Source organism: Dendrobates tinctorius, unplaced genomic scaffold (genome assembly GCF_039654945.1).
Source record: "Dendrobates tinctorius isolate UK_male_01 unplaced genomic scaffold, ASM3965494v1 ptg000035l, whole genome shotgun sequence".
Lineage (NCBI taxonomy): Eukaryota > Metazoa > Chordata > Amphibia > Anura > Dendrobatidae > Dendrobates > Dendrobates tinctorius.
In genome coordinates this window covers 5,165,906-5,186,124 of record NW_027361703.1, presented here as the reverse complement: position 1 = coordinate 5,186,124, position 20,219 = coordinate 5,165,906, and the positions used below count along the sequence as shown (strand labels likewise).

Below are 20,219 nucleotides of genomic sequence, written 5' to 3'. Positions count from 1 at the left end.
TTTTATGTGAGTTACATTAAAAAAAACATAAAAAAAGAAAAAAAACTGTTTGATTACTCCTCCCTTGTTTTTTCCACCCATACTGACAGGTCTAACACTTGGACCTGTGTCTTTTGGTTTTAAATTGTAGGTTGTTTTACGTGAGTTACATAAAAGACGAGAGAAAAAAGTTTAAAAAAATAAAACAAATACAAAAAATACAAAATCAACATATTGGATTACTTGCCTCTGTCTCTTCTTGAACCTACGCCTTGTGGTTCTAGATAGCTAGGTTACTTTCAGTAAATTGTAGGTTGTTTCAAGTGAGTTAAATAAAATAAAAAAAATGGTAAAATAGATAAAATACAAAGAGTAAAAAAAAAAAACAAAAAAACAAAAAAAAACACCATAGTGTTGGCTTACTCCTCCCTTGCCTCTTCCACCCATACCGACAGATTCAACTCTTCCTCCATTTGGACCCGTAGGTCCATTGTTCTAGATAGCTAGTTTACTTTTCTAAATTGTAGGTTGTTTTAAGTGAGTGACATAAAATACAGGAAAAAAAACCCATGAAAAACAGAAAAAAATACAAAAAAACCCACAAAAAAATGAAAAAAAATTTAGATTATGTAAGATAACAAGCAGGAATGCGGGATGCAGTAACAGGATGCAGGCAGAGCAAGGGTTAACAGGTTTATTTACAGGGGAAATTACTCCACGCAGAGAGATAGAAGAGTTAAACTGCATTAAAGGCATAGCACAATAATAACGGTACGAATACATGACAATTTGCGTAACAGCTATATCAGGAAGTCCTTACTCTGCAGCTTATGCTGAATACTCAATAGCGCCGACAACAGTGGGTGCTGCGCCTCCTCCTGGAGGTTGCTGCAAACGTTGGTCCATCTTCTGGTGACAGTGGTCGGTCTCCAGCACCTTCCACTGCCCTTTGTCCATATATTAATGTGGCTAATTAAAGGCATGGGCCACAGTCCTGTATGGGCCCAAGGAGGCTCCTCAACTATTTCCACTTTTTTCTGGTTAAAAATGTCACATGGCTCTGCACTCTCTGGCTCGGCTTCACACGGCTCTGGAATCTCTTGCCCAGCTTCACACAGTTCTGCACTCTCTGGATAGCAGTCCCTGTCTCTCTCATTGGGTGCAGCACTGCCTGTCACTGCCCCTGAACTCTCTTGTTTCCAAAATTGTGCTGATGTAAAGTAGACATGTGGGAAATGTTATTTATTAACTATTTTGTGCGATATCACTCTCTGATTTAAGGGCATACAAATTAAAAGTTTGAAAATTGCAAAATTTTCTAAATTTTCGCCAAATTTTGATTTTTTTTTAACAAATAAGCGCAGCTCATATCTAAAAAATTTTACCACCATCATGAAGTACAATATGTCATGAGAAAACAATGTCAGAATCAGTAGGATCCGTTGAAGCGTTCTAGAGTTATGACCTCATAAAGTGACACTGGTCAGAATTGAAAAAATTGGCCCGGTCACGAAGGCAAAAACAGGCTCGGGTGTGAAGGGGTTAAGTTTAAGTCACTTTCCTATTCATATTTGTTTGCAGGGCAATTGTCCTGCTCTTACCCCCATTCCTCTTGCTTTTGCAACCCCCTTGCCCTTACTCCAATCATTTTACAGACATTTTACAGCACTGACGTTTGGGTCACCTTTGACTTGAATGGGTTCGGAGTCCAGTGTCAAGTTCGAGTACCGAACCAGACTTTTTAAAAAGTCTGTCCAAAAACGGCAAACCCAAGCATATGGGTTCCCTCATTACTAGTTTTAATATATACAGTGAGTAAGTGTAAGAAGGTAGCGGAGGACCTCAGTGCCACCTCACTCCTTCCTGTGTGCTTTGCGTAAAATATGTCTCATGTACGTTCGCACTGTGTGCAATTGTTGCATTCCACTATAAATACCATATAATTGCATTGAACTGCCTTACCTCGATGTGTTCTTTTCATATTGTTTTATTGTGTAAATGCCCTTTAAATTGTCCGTAATATTCACTGTGTTGTTATTGCTGTTGTTAGAGTTATGGAAAGTAATGAGTTAATGTTATGGGCTGGGCCAGCTCAGAAAAGGCGGCAGGAAGCTGCTGATCTTGGTCAGAAGCCTGGGCACGTTTGCCCTGGGTAGACGTGTGGCTGCAGTCGGGGCATTGCCAGACTACCAGGAGGGAGATGATCCGCTGACCCCGGCCAAAGGACAGAACTGAGCATTATCAGACTCCCAGGAGGGAGGAAATCTGCTGCCCTGGACTAAGGATTAAGGACTAAAGGACCACAACACGGGCCCCAGGACTTCGGATGGGCCCTACATGAAGGGACTATAAGCATCCAGATTCCAGCGAGTGGATTGATTGCTTGATCTCGGCTATTGTGGGTACGGCCGTGGATGGTGTCAGGGAAAGAGAAGAAAGCCAGTGTTGTATCTTCTTTTGTACTACCTGTTCCTACTTCTTTACTATTGCAAAGCATAAAATAAAGTTATCCCTATTGGATTATAGCAGTGACCCTGGATTTTGATTCCCGGACTACAGTGGCTGGAAAGAAGAGGTAACCAGTGGGAAAGAGCTGTGTCAGTCCTGTCTATTTATGTACAAGGGGTCGGGGGTGCTCGCTGACCGTTTGCTCAGTGGCTCTGTCTGTGGACTGTGCTGTTAAGTAACTGGGCCATAACTATTCCCCCCATGCCCCCTTGTTACATAAGCACTTATGGGGTCTAAAAATAAAGTGACAAGTAAGAAAAGAAGTTTAAAAAAATATTAAAGAAATAGAAGAAAACTAAAAATCACCCCTTTTTCCTATTTAAAACCAAACCCTCCAAAAAAAATAATTCAATATTGAGTACATAAAACTCAAATCTATCAAAATATAAAATTACCACCATAAAGAAAAAAACGTAAACCACCAAAATTTACATTTTTTGATCAAAAATATTCAGAATTGAGAGTCCTCAGTGGCTGATACCTATTAATGGCTAACTGAAAAGATGGTAACACATTGCAAGCTTTCGAGACTACTCAGGTCTCTTCATCAGGCATTGACTAATTCAAAATCTGAAGAATCACATATTTATGCAGAACACAGCACAGAAAAAATGCACTAGATAAGACAAGTGACGTGAAGCAGAAGAATCATTAAAGGCTGATTCACACGTCAGTATTTGGTCAGTATTTTGCATCAGTGTTTGTATGCCAAAGCCAGGAATGGAACTTACCAAGAAAAAAATATAATTGAAAGACTGATGTCTGTTCTTTGTTTTGGAGACACTCCTGGTTTTGGCATACAAATACTGATGAAATACTGATCAAAAATACTGATGTGTGAAAGAGGCCTAAGGGGGAGTGATAGACAGTTATGGCCATAAATATTGGAACAATTCATAGATAAGCAGTGAAAGTTTTATTGTCGCATGGATTTATGTCTTTTTACATCAATTAAGGAATTTGCTCCTAAGACCTTGTGGGGGCATCACAACACATTACCAGACAAAAAAAACTTTCACTCCTTTCTATCTACTGAGAACTAACAAAGGATGCTGGATGCACTACAATATGATCACTAAAATTTACAAGGTGCCACCAAATGCATGGAAACAAACCTGGAGAACATATGCGAAAAAGACCATGACATATAATCAGTGCACACTTGAATATCTATAAGCGTATAATTTTATTAACATCACAAAAAACACTCAAGGGTTAAAAACAAATTAAAACCAACAATCCGTGCCCATGTCCACTAGGGGACAGCCGTGAACTATGCTCTATGTGCAAACCATATATGTATACACATACATAATCTGATGAACACCTCTCAATTGAAGAATACCGCAAACTTTACTTCTATGTGCAAACTATACATGTGTACACATACATAATCTAATGAGTACCTCTGAATTGAAAAAAATACCATATTGCTATACATGAATACATACAGATGGCTGTCAAGGGCGTCCCCAGAGACAGCAACACATCAATTAAAGAGGGAGTAGTGTCTATAAGAGCACTGAATGGTCCCCTACCCTAATTCTCACTAGCAGACAGAAAACGGCTAAAATAGCGGGAAAATATGTAGAAGGTATAGAATGTAGCTGTATGCAGGAGAATCCCCCCAGGAAATGTCCCAAGTGGGACAAGAAGATAGCAGCAGAAGGATATGATTAACCCCGCGCAGCCAAGACCAAAAATAATGGAGGAAAAACTCCCATATGAGTAAAAAGTCCTGAATGGGATTACCAAAGTGAAGTTATCGCTTGGAAGTACCGCCCGATGGGGGGACGGGAAGTGGAAGAACAGGGCACAGGAGAGCCCCACGTGTATCGCTGCCACACTGCAGCTTCGTCAAGGGAAGTAAGGATGCGTGCATATTGTGATCCATAAATAGTAGTTCAGTCTGACCAGAGATGACTCACCAGCATGTGGATCCTGCTCTGGGAGGCGGCCTCTTTCCTGATAGCATTGTGCTGCTGGGGCATGCTGACTGGTTCAATCAGTGCAGCACCTGCCCAGTATCAGAATGCAGAGGTTGTTCCCCTAATATCACCTCTGTTATCCCCTTTCTGCCATCTGACGTACTATCCCGTCCATGGGACCCGGGCCCTTATGCCCATGGACTGGATAGTACGTCTAGCTCACGGGGGTGCGTCACTGATCACGGTCAGGTGTCAGCTGATTATCACATCTGACACCCGGCACTATGTGTCAGGGGCGGTCACGGACTGCCCACGAAACATTAACCCCTGGTACACTGCAATCAAACACAATTGCAGTGTACCGGGGGTTTAGGAAAGCATCGGCAGGGAGGGGGCTCCCTCCGTGCTTCCTTGCGACCCCCGCAGCAGCGCGATGTGCAGCGCTGCTGCAGGGGCCTCCTTCCCTCCCTGCAGGTCCCCGGATACAAAATGGTGGCGGGGACCTTCGGGGGCCTGCAGGGAGCCGGCTTCCTCATGCCTGCAAAGCACCGGCATGAGTAAACCTCCAGCACTGCCTGTGACAGATCGCCTATTCTGTCACAGCGATCTGTCACATGAAAGTGATGTCCCCCTGGGACAGTATAATAAAGTTAAAAAAAAAGTGTAAAAATAACTTATAAAAATCGCTAAATAAATTAAAAAAAAAAAAAAATTTTCCCTAATAAATTCATTTTTTGGAAATAAAAAAAACAAAACAATAAAAGTACACATATTTAGTATTGCCACGTCTGTAACGACCCGCCCTATAAAACTGTCCCATTAGTTAACCCCTTTAGCGAACCCCTTAAAAAACAAAACAAAGCAAAAAATAATGCTTTATTATCATACCGCCGAACAAAAAGTGCAATAATGCGCGATCAAAAAGATGTATATAAATAACCATCGTACTGCTGAAAACATCATCTTGTCCCGCAAAAAACAAGCTGCCATACAGCATCAGTGAAAAGATAAAAAAAGTTATAGCTCGCAGAATAAAGCGATGCAAAAATAACTATTTTTTATATAAAATTGTTTTCATTGCATAAAAGCGCCAAAACATAAAAAAAGACATAAACGAGGTATTGCTGTAACCGCACTGACCCGAAGAATAAAACCGCTTTATCAATTTTACCGCACGCGGAACGGTGTAAACGCACCCCCCAAAAGAAATTCTTGAAATGCTGGTTTTTGTTCATTCTGCGTCCAAAAAAAATCGGATTAAAAAGCGATCAAAAAAGTCACGCGCCCGAAAATGGTACCAATAAAAAAGTCAACTCATCCCGAAAAAAAATAAGACCTCACATGACTCGATGGGTCAAAATATGGAAAAATTATAGCTCTCAAAATGTGGTCATGCAAAAACTATTTTTACAATAAAAAGCGTCTTTTAGCGTGCGACAGCTGCCAAATATAAAACCCACCATAAATAGTAAATCAAACCCCCTTTATCACCCCCTTAGTTAGGGAATAATAATAAAATTAAAAAAATGGATTTATTTCCATTTTCTCGTTAGGGTTAGGGCTTGGGTTAGGGTTAGGGCTAGGGTTAGGGTTGGAGTTAGAATTGGGGGGTTTCCACTGTTTGGGCACATCAGGTGCTCTCCAAACGCAGCATGGTGTCTGATCTCAATTCCAGCCAATTCTGCGTTGAGAAAGTCAAACGGTGCTCCTTCCCTTCCAAGCTCTGCCATGTGCCCAAACAGTGTTTTACCCACACATATGGGGTATAAGCCTACTCAGGACAAATTGCAAAACAACTTTTGGGGTCCAATTTCTCCTGTTACCCTTAGGAAAATAAAAAATTGGGGGCAAAAATATCATTTTTGTGGAAAAAAAATATGATTTTTTTATTTTCACGCCTGGGCATTATAAACTTCTGTGAAGCACTTGGGGGTTTAAAGTGCTCACCACACATCTAGATAAGTTCTGTGGGGGGTCTAGTTTCCAAAATGGGGACACTTGTGGGGAGTTTCAACAGTTTAGGCACATCAGAGGCTCTCCAAACGCGACATGACACCCGCAGACCATTCCATCAAAGTCTGCATTCCAAAACGTCACTACTTCCCTTCCGAGCTCCGACGTGTGCCCATACGGTCGTTGTCTCCAACATATGGGGTATCAGCGTACTCAAGACAAATTGGAAAACAACTTTTGGGGTCCAATTTCTCCTGTTACCTTTGGGAAAATAAAAAAATTGGGGACTAAAAGATAATGTTTGTGGAAAAAATATGATTTTTTCATTTTCACGCCCAGGCGTTATAAACTTCTGTGAAGCCCTTGGGAGTTCAAAGTGCTCACCACACATCTAGATAAGTTCCTTGGGAGGTCTAGTTTCCAAAATGGTGTCTATTGTGGGGGGTTTCCACTGTTTAGGCACATCAGGGGCTTTCCAAACACGGCATGGCGTCCAATCCCAATTCCAGCCAAAAAAGTCAAATGGCGCTGCTTCCCTTCCGAGCTCTGCCATGCGCCCAAATAGTGGTTTACCCCACATATGGGGTATCAGCGTACTCAGGAAAAATTGCAAGATAACTTTTAGGGTCCTGTTACCCATGGGAAAATAAAAATAGGGGGTGAAAAGATCATTTTTGTGGAAAAAAATGATTTTTTTAATTTTACGACTGTACATTGTAAACTTCTGTGAAGCCCTGGGAGGTTCAACGTTCTCACCACACATCTAGATAAGTTCCTTGGGGGGGGTCTCGTTTCCAAAATGGGGTCACTTGTGGGGGGGTTAACACTGTTTAGGTACATCAGGGGCTCTCCAAATGTGACATTGCATCCTATCTGAATTCCAGCCAATTTTGCATTGAAAAAGTCAAACGGCGCTCCTTCCCTTCTGAGCTCAGCCATGCGCCGAAACAGTGGTTCCCCCACTTATCAGGTATCAGCATACTCAGGAGAAATTGCACAATAACTTTTGCAGTCCAATTTCTCCTGTTACCCTTGGTAAAATAAAAAAAATTGGACCTGAATTAATTTTTTTTGTGAAAAAAAAGTTAAATGTTCTTTTTTTTAAACATTCAAAAGATTCCTGTGAAGCACCTGAAGGGTTAATAAACTTCTTGAATGTGGTTTTGAGCACCTTGAGGGGTGCAGTTTTTAGAACAGTGCTATTTTTGGGTATTTTCTATCATATAGACCCCTCAAAGTGACTTCAAATGTGATGTGGTCCGTAAAAATAAAATGGTGTTGTAAAAAATGAGAAATCGCTGGTCAACTTTTAACTCTTATAACTTCCTAACAAAAAAAATTTTTGTTCCAAAATTGTGCTGATGTAAAGTAAACATATGTGAAATGTTACTTATTTAGTTTTTTGTGTGCTATATCTCTGTGATTTAAGGGCATACAAATTCAAAGTTGGAAAATTGCAAAATTTTCAAAATGTTCACCAAATTTCCATTTTTTTCACAAATAAATGCAAGTTATTTGAATGAAATTTTACCAGTAACATGAAGTACAATATGTCATGAGAAAACAGTGTCAGAATTAGTGGGATCCATGGAAGCGTTTCAGAGTTATTAACTCATAAAGGGACAGTGGTCAGAATTGTAAAAATTGGCCAGGCCATGAACGTGCAAACCACCCTTGGGGGTAAAGGGGTTAAGGATGGTCAAAACACATAGATGGCAGAATCAGCCATCAATACAGAATTTTGCAGCATACTTAGTTTTGTATTTATTGCTATTTATATTATTAACGTGCTGACAAGATAGACACACGAGTAAAGGCGCATGCGCGATGTATGGCCGCACAGGGAAGGGAAAGAGATAGCCCATTTATAAGAGTAGCAGTAGATTTAGATAAAACCAAGATGTTGGTGTACTCAGGGGAAGGGGGAAAACCAGCTGACATGACCCAGGACAAATTATAATAAGGGGTACAAATCTGTATAGATGAAAGTATAAGGAGTAGGGGGAGAGCATGGAAAACACTGGCCTCCAAACTGGTTCACACAAAGCAGGTTGTATGCACATGTAACCTATGCATAATTCAGACAAGATGTGGAAATATATGTACAGATATTAGTAAAGAAGCTAATAAACCACAGAAGAGTGGGAAATATTTTAGGAATTAATTGTTTAGGAAATGATAAACAAATGAAGAAAAAGTGATGAAAAAAATATCTAAAGTAAAGAGAAAAAAATATATAAATATCAAAATAACAATAAAATAAATGAATTAGCTGTAGAAAAAATAAGAATAAAGGGCAGGATAGAAATAAATGAATAAATAAAAATGAAGGATATAAAAAAATATATAAAGTAAATGAAAAATAAAAAGTAAAAAATATATAAAGATAAAAATGAAAATGAATAATGATGAATGGTAATTAACAAAAACCAAATAAATAACAGAGGTGAAGAAAAAAAATTTTTTTTTAAAGAGAAAATCCCAATATCCTGCTGCTTCAAAGAGTTTATTTCATAACCAAGAATAATTGTGCAAAGTCTTATCAAGAAATGTCTCCATGTACAAAAGCTTAAATGGAATATGTTGGACAACCCTCCATAACACTGATCCCAACCAAATCGCTAGCTGGACCCCTTTAACACATATAAACAGCATCCATGTCCACTCTGAAGACCTGAGGGCCCCAATTAAGTGATGCCAGGCAAATTCCTGCTGTACCAGGGTCCTATGATGACTACGGGTCCATCCATCAGATAGTTGAAGCTTGATAATGGGTTAATCTAACAAAGGGTTAATGTCACCATTCGATTGTAAGGTGACATTAACCCTTTGTTAGATTAACCCATTCGCCACCGCTACAGGGCAATGGGAAGCCCACACATTTTTTTACAACGAATTAACCCCTTAAAATAACAACTACAACTCCAAAATTTTGCACACAAACCCTCATCTAATTATTTGTCAGGGACATATTAAAAAACATGAAATGAAATGCTTTACTGAATGTAAACCACGTGTCATTTCATGTCAGGTTGGGGAATGATTTCATAGAAGCCGGCAATTTAATTAGCGGCTATTCTGCTATGAAGAACTCTGTGAAATATATATATACACTCACTGGCCACTTTATTAGGTACACCATGCTAGTAAGGGGTTGGACCCCCTTTTGCCTTCAGAACTGCCTCAATTCTTCGTGGCAGAGATTCAACAAGGTGCTGGAAGCATTCCTCAGAGATTTTGGACCATATTGACATGATGGCATCACACAGTTGGCGCAGATTTGTCGGCTGCACATCCCTGATGCGAATCTCCCGTTCCACCACATCCCAAAGATGCTCTATTGGATTGAGATCTGGTGACTGAGGAGGCCATTTGAGTACAGTAAACTCATTGTCATGTTCAAGAAACCAATCTGAGATGATTCGAGCTTTATGACATGGCGCATTATCCTGCTGAAAGTAGCCATCAGATGTTGGGTACATTGTGGTCATAAAGGGATGGACATGGTCAGCAACAATACTCAGGTAGGCTGTGGCGTTGCAACGATGCTCAATTGGTACCAAGGGGCCCAAAGAGTGCCCAGAAAAAATTCCCCACACCATGACACCACCACCACCAGCCTGAACCGTTGATACAAGGCAGGATGGATCCATGCTTTCATGTTGTTTACTCCAAATTCTGACCCTACCATCCGAATGTCGCAGCAGAAATCGAGACTCATCAGACCAGGCAACGTTTTTCCAATCTTCTACTGTCCAATTTCGATGAGCTTGTGCAAATTGTAGCCTCAGTTTCCTGTTCTTAGCTGAGAGGAGTGGTACCCAGTGTGGTCTTCTGCTGCTGTAGCCCATCTGCCTCAAAGTTCGACGCACTGTGCGTTCAGAGATGCTCTTCTGCCTACCTTGGTTGTAACGGGTGGCAATTTGAGTCACTGTTGCCTTTCTATCAGCTCGAACCAGTCTGCCCATTCTCCTCTGACCTCTGGCATCAACATGGCATTTCCGGCCACAGAACTGCCGCTCACTGGATTTTTTTTCATTTTCGGACCATTCTCTGTAAACCCTAGAGATGGTTGTGCGTGAAAATCCCAGTAGATCAGCAGTTTCTGAAATTCTCAGACCAGCCCTTCTGGCACCAACAATCATGCCACGTTCAAAGGCACTCAAATCACCTTTCTTCCCCATACTGATGCTCGGTTTGAACTGCAGGAGATTGTCTTGACCATGTCTACATGCCTAAATGCACTGAGTTGCCGCCATGTGATTGGCTGATTAGAAATTAAGTCTTAACACACAGTTGGACAGGTGTACCTAATAAAGTGGCCAGTTAGTGTATATATATATATGTTTGTCTCAATGACTTGTGTGTATATATATATGCATTCTATGTGTCTATATCTATTATTTCGTTTCTGTTTGAAACCCTGCCATAGGGCTCCATTATATGTCCATTTTGCAAGGTGGCGAGAAAATCTCGCCATACGGATTGCATACGGATGCTGACATGCGCAAAATACGCAACCACACGTTGCTTACGGATGACATACGGAGCACTATTTAGGGGTTATTCATCCGTATTACGCCTGTAAACTGCGGACCGTATTTTGCGTCGGTTAGTGTGACCCCGGCCTTAGGGTAGGGGACCATTTAGTGCTCTTATAGACACTACTCCCTCTTTAATTGATGTGTTGCTGTCTCTGGGGATGCCCTTGACAGCCATCTGTGTGTATTCATGTATAGCAAATAGAAAAAATAAAGACGCGCACTCGTGCTGTAGGAGGAGGTGCTGACGGAACATGGATATACCACAGGTAAAAGTCAACGGGTACACAGTCGCACTCAAAATTGAATGTCACTTGCATCAGAGTCATTAAAGGAATTATGATTTTTATTAATTTTTTTTCAATGAATCAAGAAAAGTGAAAAAATACCGCAAACAGAGATCTGATTCCAAACATGAGTATTACACGGTTACGTTTCGACCTATACCTAGGTCTTTCTCAAACCATACTGCAAGATAAAAATGCAAAGAAAAATTATTTACCACACTAAACAAAGTGATCAAAATAATGTACAAAAGGCTAGAGACATAGTGGACATAAATATATACAAAATTAATAAAATTTAAAAAGGGTGTATGCTGAAAAACCCTAGGAGTGTCAAGGTAGAAATTACATTGCTCAGTCACGCAGGCGCCCTGCCCCCTCCTGCTCTCTCCTCCTACAGCGCTTGCTCCAAGTGAAATCTCTTCCTCAGACGCTCCCAGCCTCTTACCGACGTCATGACGTCGTTTACTAGGTCTTGGACACCTGCGCCTGTAATCTCCCCTCCTCCCAGCCTCATAGTGACTCTCAACATATATAAACCGAGGCATTCTTGCCTCCACCCACAACACTGCAGATCCCTGCCGCTCTCTTGCCACAGGTCAGTACAGCAGCACCCCCTGGCGCCTTGCTTACCCTCTGTTCCTTTTTTCTTATTATCTCTCCTTTTTTTTTTTTTTTTTTTTCCCCACAGCCCTTACTTTGGGACTCTGAAAAATTGTCCTCTTTCCATATACCTTGACACTCCTATTGAGGTTAGTATCTCATGTTTGCTATACTTTCCTGAGCCAGCCGCTCTCTCCACCACCCAGCTTCGTTTTCCATTTATCCAAGCACATTATGATTAGTATTGTATATTTGTTTGCCAATAGTCTGCAATATCTCCTATGACCATCTTCTTGTCTTACACTGCATTCCTGTTATTGCGCAGATCCATGTGTAGTCCTATGTGTGCATATATAGATGTTTATATATTTTGTATCTATAGGGTTTTTCAGCATACACCCTTTTTAAATTTTATTAATTTTGTATATATTTATGTCCACTATGTATCTAGCCTTTTGTACATTATCTTGATCACTTTGTTTAGTGTGGTAAATAATTTTTCTTTGCATTTTTATCTTGCAGTATGGTTTGAGAAAGACCTAGGTATAGGTCGAAACGTAACCGTGTAATACTCATGTTTGGAATCTGATCTCTGTTTGCGGTGTTTTTTCACTTTTCTTGATTTATTGAAAAAAAATTAATAAAAATCATAATAATTCCTTTAATGACTCTGATGCAAGTGACATTCAATTTTGAGTGCGACTGTGTACCCGTTGCCTATTCATGTATAGCAATATGGTATTTTTTCAATTCAGAGGTATTCATTAGATTATGTATGTGTACACATGTATAGTTTGCACATAGAAGTAAAGTTTACGGTATTCTTCAATTGAGAGGTGTTCATCAGATTATGTATGTGTATACATGTATGGTTTGCACATAGAGCATAGTTCATAGCTGTCCCCTAGTGGACATGGGCACGGATTGTTGGTTTTAATTGTTTTTAACCCTTGAGTGTTTTTTGTGATGTTAATAAAATTATACGCTTATAGATATTCAAGTGTGCACTGATTATATGTCATGGTCTTTTTTGCATATGTTCTCCTTTCTATCTACTGGCTAACATGGTACAAAGATATTCATTTTTTGATCAGCACTGGAGGAGAGCTGAGATGTGAGTCATTACCTACATTGATCTGCATAAATCCCAGACATCAGGGAATAACGCCCTTATACCTGAAATAGATCCAGAAAAACGTAGGTGACACTCTGCAGCCTTCTCCTCTCAGCACTGACAGTGTTCGAAGAAGTGGAAGAGAGGAGAGGTGTGTGTCCAAATGGTGTCACTCAAAACTAAAAGTCATCTTGGAAAAAACAAGCCCTCATATTTCTACATCGAAAATAAAAAAAATTATGGTTAGTGTTGAGCGATACTTTGCGATATTGGGAAATATCGGATTGGATCGGACCGATACCCAAAAAGTATCGGGTATCGCCGATTCCGATACCGGAAACCCATGCAAGTTAATGGGACAGAAATATCGGAATTAAAATAACCCCTTTCTTTACTTGCACATCCAGTTTGCGAGGGGGGAAGAGTGTGGGCGGTGCGTGGGTGGAAACTGTGCGTGTCTGTGTGTGCGAGCGGGGTCTGTACGGGCCTCTCGGGGGGTCTGTGCGGGCCTGCCGGGGGTCTGTGCGGGCCTGCCGCACTGCCGGGGGTCTGTGCGGGCCTGCCGGGGGTCTGTGCGGGCCTGCCGGGGGTCTGTGCGGGCCTGCCGCACTGCCGGGGGTCTGTGCGGGCCTGCCGGAGGTCTGTGCGGGCCTGCCGGGGGTCTGTGCGGGCTACCGGGGGGTCTGTGCGGGCCTGCCGGGGATCTGTGCGGGCCTGCCGGGGATCTGTGCGGGTCTGCCGGGGGTCTGTGCGAGCCTGCCGCACTGCCGGGGTCTGTGCGGGTCTGCCGGGGGTCTGTGCGGGCCTGCCGGGGGTCTGTGCGGGCCTGCCGGGGGTCTGTGCGGGCCTGCCGGGAGTCTGTGCGGGCCTGCCGGGGGTCTGTGTGGGCCTTCCGCACTGCCGGGGGTCTGTGCGGGTCTGCCGGAGGTCTGTGCAGGCCTGCCGGGGGTCTGTGCGGGCCTGCCGAGGGTCTGTGCGGGCTGCCGGGGATCTGTATGGGCCTGCCGGGGGTCTGTGCGGGTCTGCAGGAGGTCAGTGCGGGCCTGCCGGGGGTCTGTGCGGGCTGCCGGGGGGGTCTGTGTGGGCCTGCCGGGGGTCTGTGCGGGCCTGCCGGGGGTCGGTGCGGGCCTGCCGGGAGTCTGTGTGGGCCTGCCGGGAGTCTGTGCGGGCCTGTCGGGGGTCTGTGCGGGCCTGCCGGGGGTCTGTGCGGGCCTGCCGCACTGCCAGGGGTCTGTGCGGGCCTGTCGGGGGTCTGTGCGGGCCTGCCGGGGGCCTGTGCGGGCCTGTCGGGGGTCTGTGCGGGCCTGCCGGGGGTCTGTGCGGGTCTGTCGGGGGTCTGGGCGGGTCTGTCGGAGGTCTGTGCGGGCCATCGGGCTATGTCTGCTACAATGACAGTGATTGGCACATTAGCCAATGATGGGACAGTAGTAGTCCCATCATCCAGCTAATGTGTTGAATGTAAAAAAAACATACATACTACATACATACTACATATATACTACATTCATACAACATACATACATACATACTACATACATACTACATATATACTACATTCATACAACATACATACATAGTACATACTACATACATACTTCATATATACTATATTCATACAACATACATACATACATACTTCATATATACTACTTTCATACAACATACATACATACTACATACATACTACATATACAGTGGGGAAAAAAAGTATTTAGTCAGTCAGCAATAGTGCAAGTTCCACCACTTAAAAAGATGAGAGGCGTCTGTAATTTACATCATAGGTAGACCTCAACTATGGGAGACAAACTGAGAAAAAAAAATCCAGAAAATCACATTGTCTGTTTTTTTTTTCATTTTATTTGCATACTATGGTGGAAAATAAGTATTTGGTCAGAAACAAAATTTCATCTCAAAACTTTGTGATATATCCTTTGTTGGCAATGACAGAGGTCAAACGTTTTCTGTAAGTCTTCACAAGGTTGCCACACACTGTTGTTGGTATGTTGGCCCATTCCTCCATGCAGATCTCCTCTAGAGCAGTGATATTTTTGGCTTTTCGCTTGGCAACACGGACTTTCAACTCTCTCCAAAGGTTTTCTATAGGGTTGAGATCTGGAGACTGGCTAGGCCACTCCAGGACCTTGAAATGCTTCTTACGAAGCCACTCCTTCGTTGCCCTGGCGGTGTGCTTTGGATCATTGTCATGTTGAAAGACCCAGCCACGTTTCATCTTCAATGCCCTAGCTGATGGAAGGAGGTTTGCACTCAAAATCTCACGATACATGGCCCCATTCATTCTTTCATGTACCCGGATCAGTCGTCCTGGCCCCTTTGCAGAGAAACAGCCCCAAAGCATGATGTTTCCACCACCATGCTTTACAGTAGGTATGGTGTTTGATGGATGCAACTCAGTATTCTTTTTCCTCCAAACACGACAAGTTGTGTTTCTACCAAACAGTTCCAGTTTGGTTTCATCAGACCATAGGACATTCTCCCAAAACTCCTCTGGATCATCCAAATGCTCTCTAGCAAACTTCAGACGGGCCCGGACATGTACAGGCTTAAGCAGTGGGACACGTCTGGCACTGCAGGATCTGAGTCCATGGTGGCGTAGTGTGTTACTTATGGTAGGCCTTGTTACATTGGTCCCAGCTCTCTGCAGTTCATTCACTAGGTCCCCCCGCGTGGTTCTGGGATTTTTGCTCACCGTTCTTGTGATCATTCTGACCCCACGGGGTGGGATTTTGCGTGGAGCACCAGATCGAGGGAGATTATCAGTGGTCTTGTATGTCTTCCATTTTCTAATTATTGCTCCCACAGTTGATTTCTTCACTCCAAGCTGGTTGGGTATTGCAGATTCAGTCTTCCCAGCCTGGTGCAGGGCTACAATTTTGTTTCTGGTGTCCTTTGACAGCTCTTTGGTCTTCACCATAGTGGAGTTTGGAGTCAGACTGTTTGAGGGTGTGCACAGGTGTCTTTTTATACTGATAACAAGTTTAAACAGGTGCCATTACTACAGGTAATGAGTGGAGGAAAGAGGAGACTCTTAAAGAAGAAGTTACAGGTCTGTGAGAGCCAGAAATCTTGATTGCTTGTTTCTGACCAAATACTTATTTTCCACCATAATATGCAAATAAAATGAAAAAAAACCAGACAATGTGATTTTCTGGATTTTTTTTTCTCAGTTTGTCTCCCATAGTTGAGGTCTACCTATGATGTAAATTACAGACGCCTCTCATCTTTTTAAGTGGTGGAACTTGCACTATTGCTGACTGACTAAATACTTTTTTTCCCCACTGTATACTACATTCCTACAACATACATGCATACTACATACATACTACATATATACTACATTCATACAACATACATACTACATAAATACTTCATATATACTACATTCATACAACATACATACATATACTACATTCATACAACATACATACATACACTCACTGGCCACTTTATTAGGTACACCATGCTAGTAAGGGGTTGGACCCCCTTTTGCCTTCAGAACTGCCTCAATTCTTCGTGGCAGAGATTCAACAAGGTGCTGGAAGCATTCCTCAGTGATTTTGGACCATATTGACATGATGGCATCACACAGTTGGCGCAGATTTGTCGGTTGCACATCCCTGATGCGAATCTCCCGTTCCACCACATCCCAAAGATGCTCTATTGGATTGAGATCTGGTGACTGAGGAGGCCATTTGAGTACAGTAAACTCATTGTCATGTTCAAGAAACCAATCTGAGATGATTCGAGCTTTATGACATGGCGCATTATCCTGCTGAAAGTAGCCATCAGATGTTGGGTACATTGTGGTCATAAAGGGATGGACATGGTCAGCAACAATACTCAGGTAGGCTGTGGCGTTGCAACGATGCTCAATTGGTACCAAGGGGCCCAAAGAGTGCCCAGAAAAAATTCCCCACACCATGACACCACCACCACCAGCCTGAACCGTTGATACAAGGCAGGATGGATCCATGCTTTCATGTTGTTTACGCCAAATTCTGACCCTACCATCCGAATGTCGCAGCAGAAATCGAGACTCATCAGACCAGGCAACGTTTTTCCAATCTTCTACTGTCCAATTTCGATGAGCTTGTGCAAATTGTAGCCTCAGTTTCCTGTTCTTAGCTGAGAGGAGTGGTACCCAGTGTGGTCTTCTGCTGCTGTAGCCCATCTGCCTCAAAGTTCGACGCACTGTGCGTTCAGAGATGCTCTTCTGCCTACCTTGGTTGTAACGGGTGGCAATTTGAGTCACTGTTGCCTTTCTATCAGCTCGAACCAGTCTGCCCATTCTCCTCTGACCTCTGGCATCAACATGGCATTTCCGGCCACAGAACTGCCGCTCACTGGATTTTTTTTCTTTTTCGGACCATTCTCTGTAAACCCTAGAGATGGTTGTGCGTGAAAATCCCAGTAGATCAGCAGTTTCTGAAATTCTCAGACCAGCCCTTCTGGCACCAACAATCATGCCACGTTCAAAGGCACTCAAATCACCTTTCTTCCCCATACTGATGCTCGGTTTGAACTGCAGGAGATTGTCTTGACCATGTCTACATGCCTAAATGCACTGAGTTGCCGCCATGTGATTGGCTGATTAGAAATTAAGTCTTAACACACAGTTGGACAGGTGTACCTAATAAAGTGGCCAGTGAGTGTATATACTACATACATACTACATATATACTACATTCATACAATATACATACTACATACATACTACATATGTACAACATTCATACATACATAGTACATACTACATACATACAGCATACATAAAACATGCTACAGACATACAACATCCATACTACATACAATACATTCATACAATACATACATATAGACATACAGTACATATAACATAGAGTACATACTCACCACCATCACTTGTCACTTTGATCCCCGAAGCCAGTGTCATCTGTAAAAAAATATTAAAATAACCAACAACCGATATACTCCCTGATCTGCAGAAATCCACGAGTGTCCCACGACGATCTCCCATGGAGAACAGCAGCATCAGCTGATGCCACCGCTCTCTAGGGGCCCCAGGAATACAATGACGGGAGGTAGGTATCCTTCCGCACTGTATTCCTCTGCCACTGTAAAAAATAGTCCCTAGTCTCACTTTTGGCATTGCTGTGTGAGAAAGTTCCCACGCAGCTTTTGCCATAAAGTGAGACCAGTGAACTATAGTAACCTCTCAGTGATGCACTGCAGGAGATCGTCTTGGGACACTCGTGGATTTCTGCGGATCAGGGAGTATATCAGTTGTTTGTTATTTTAATATTTTTTACAGTGAGATGACACTGGCTTCGGGGATCAAAGTGACAAGTGATGGTGAGTATGTACTCTATGTTATATGTACTGTATGTCTATATGTATGTATTGTATGAATGTATGAATGTATTGTATGTAGTATGTATGTAGTATGCATGTTGTATGAATGTAGCATATATGTAGTATGCAGGTAGTATGAATGTAGTATATATGTAGTATGTATGTTGTATGAATGTAGTATGTATGTAGTATGTATGTTGTATGAATGTAGTATATATGTAGTATGTATGTAGTATGTATGTTGCATGAATGTAGTATATATGTAGTATGTAGTATGTATGTATGTTGTATGAATGTAGTATATATGTAGTATGTATTATGTAGTATGTATGTACAGTGGGGCAAAAAAGTATTTAGTCAGTCAGCAATAGTGCAAGTTCCACCACTTAAAAAGATGAGAGGCGTCTGTAATTTACATCATAGGTAGACCTCAACTATGGGAGACAAACTGAGAAAAAAAAATCCAGAAAATCACATTGTCTGTTTTTTTTTAATTTTATTTGCATATTATGGTGGAAAATAAGTATTTGGTCAGAAACAAAATTTCATCTCAATACTTTGTGATATATCCTTTGTTGGCAATGACAGAGGTCAAACGTTTTCTGTAAGTCTTCACAAGGTTGCCACACACTGTTGTTGGTATGTTGGCCCATTCCTCCATGCAGATCTCCTCTAGAGCAGTGATGTTTTTGGCTTTTCGCTTGGCAACACAGACTTTCAACTCCCTCCAAAGGTTTTCTATAGGGTTGAGATCTGGAGACTGGCTAGGCCACTCCAGGACCTTGAAATGCTTCTTACGAAGCCACTCCTTCGTTGCCCTGGCGGTGTGCTTTGGATCATTGTCATGTTGAAAGACCCAGCCACGTTTCATCATCAATGCCCTTGCTGATGGAAGGAGGTTTGCACTCAAAATCTCACGATACATGGCCCCATTCATTCTTTCATGTACCCGGATCAGTCTTCCTGGCCCCTTTGCAGAGAAACAGCCCCAAAGCATGATGTTTCCACCACCATGCTTTACAGTAGGTATGGTGTTTGATGGATGCAACTCAGTATTCTTTTTCCTCCAAACACGACAAGTTGTGTTTCTACCAAACAGTTCCAGTTTGGTTTCATCAGACCATAGGACATTCTCCCAAAACTCCTCTGGATCATCCAAATGCTCTCTAGCAAACTTCAGACGGGCCCGGACTTGTACAGGCTTAAGCAGTGGGACACGTCTGGCACTGCAGGATCTGAGTCCATGGTGGCGTAGTGTGTTACTTATGGTAGGCCTTGTTACATTGGTCCCAGCTCTCTGCAGTTCATTCACTAGGTTCCCCCGCGTGGTTCTGGGATTTTTGCTCACCGTTCTTGTGATCATTCTGACCCCACGGGGTGGGATTTTGCGTGGAGCACCAGATCGAGGGAGATTATCAGTGGTCTTGTATGTCTTCCATTTTCTAATTATTGCTCCCACAGTTGATTTCTTCACTCCAAGCTGGTTGGCTATTGCAGATTCAGTCTTCCCAGCCTGGTGCAGGGCTACAATTTTGTTTCTGGTGTCCTTTGACAGCTCTTTGGTCTTCACCATAGTGGAGTTTGGAGTCAGACTGTTTGAGGGTGTGCACAGGTGTCTTTTTATACTGATAACAAGTGTAAACAGGTGCCATTACTACAGGTAATGAGTGGAGGAAAGAGGAGACTCTTAAAGAAGAAGTTACAGGTCTGTGAGAGCCAGAAATCTTGATTGCTTGTTTCTGACCAAATACTTATTTTCCACCATAATATGCAAATAAAGTGAAAAAAAAACAGACAATGTGATTTTCTGGATTTTTTTTTCTCAGTTTGTCTCCCATAGTTGAGGTCTACCTATGATGTAAATTACAGACGCCTCTCATCTTTTTAAGTGGTGGAACTTGCACTATTGCTGACTGACTAAATACTTTTTTGCCCCACTGTATGTTGTATGAATGTAGTA

At 42.4% G+C, this 20,219-nt stretch overlaps 1 long non-coding RNA gene across 1 annotated transcript; it reads left to right on the top strand.

Moving 5' to 3' along the window:
* Positions 1-11,587: 11,587 nt before the first annotated feature.
* On the top strand, positions 11,588-12,791 carry LOC141087817 (uncharacterized). The gene is made up of 3 exons (XR_012231726.1): positions 11,588-11,791; positions 11,885-11,945; positions 12,319-12,791. It is a non-coding gene; the product is annotated as an uncharacterized lncRNA (long non-coding RNA).
* The last annotated feature ends 7,428 nt before the right edge of the window (positions 12,792-20,219 follow it).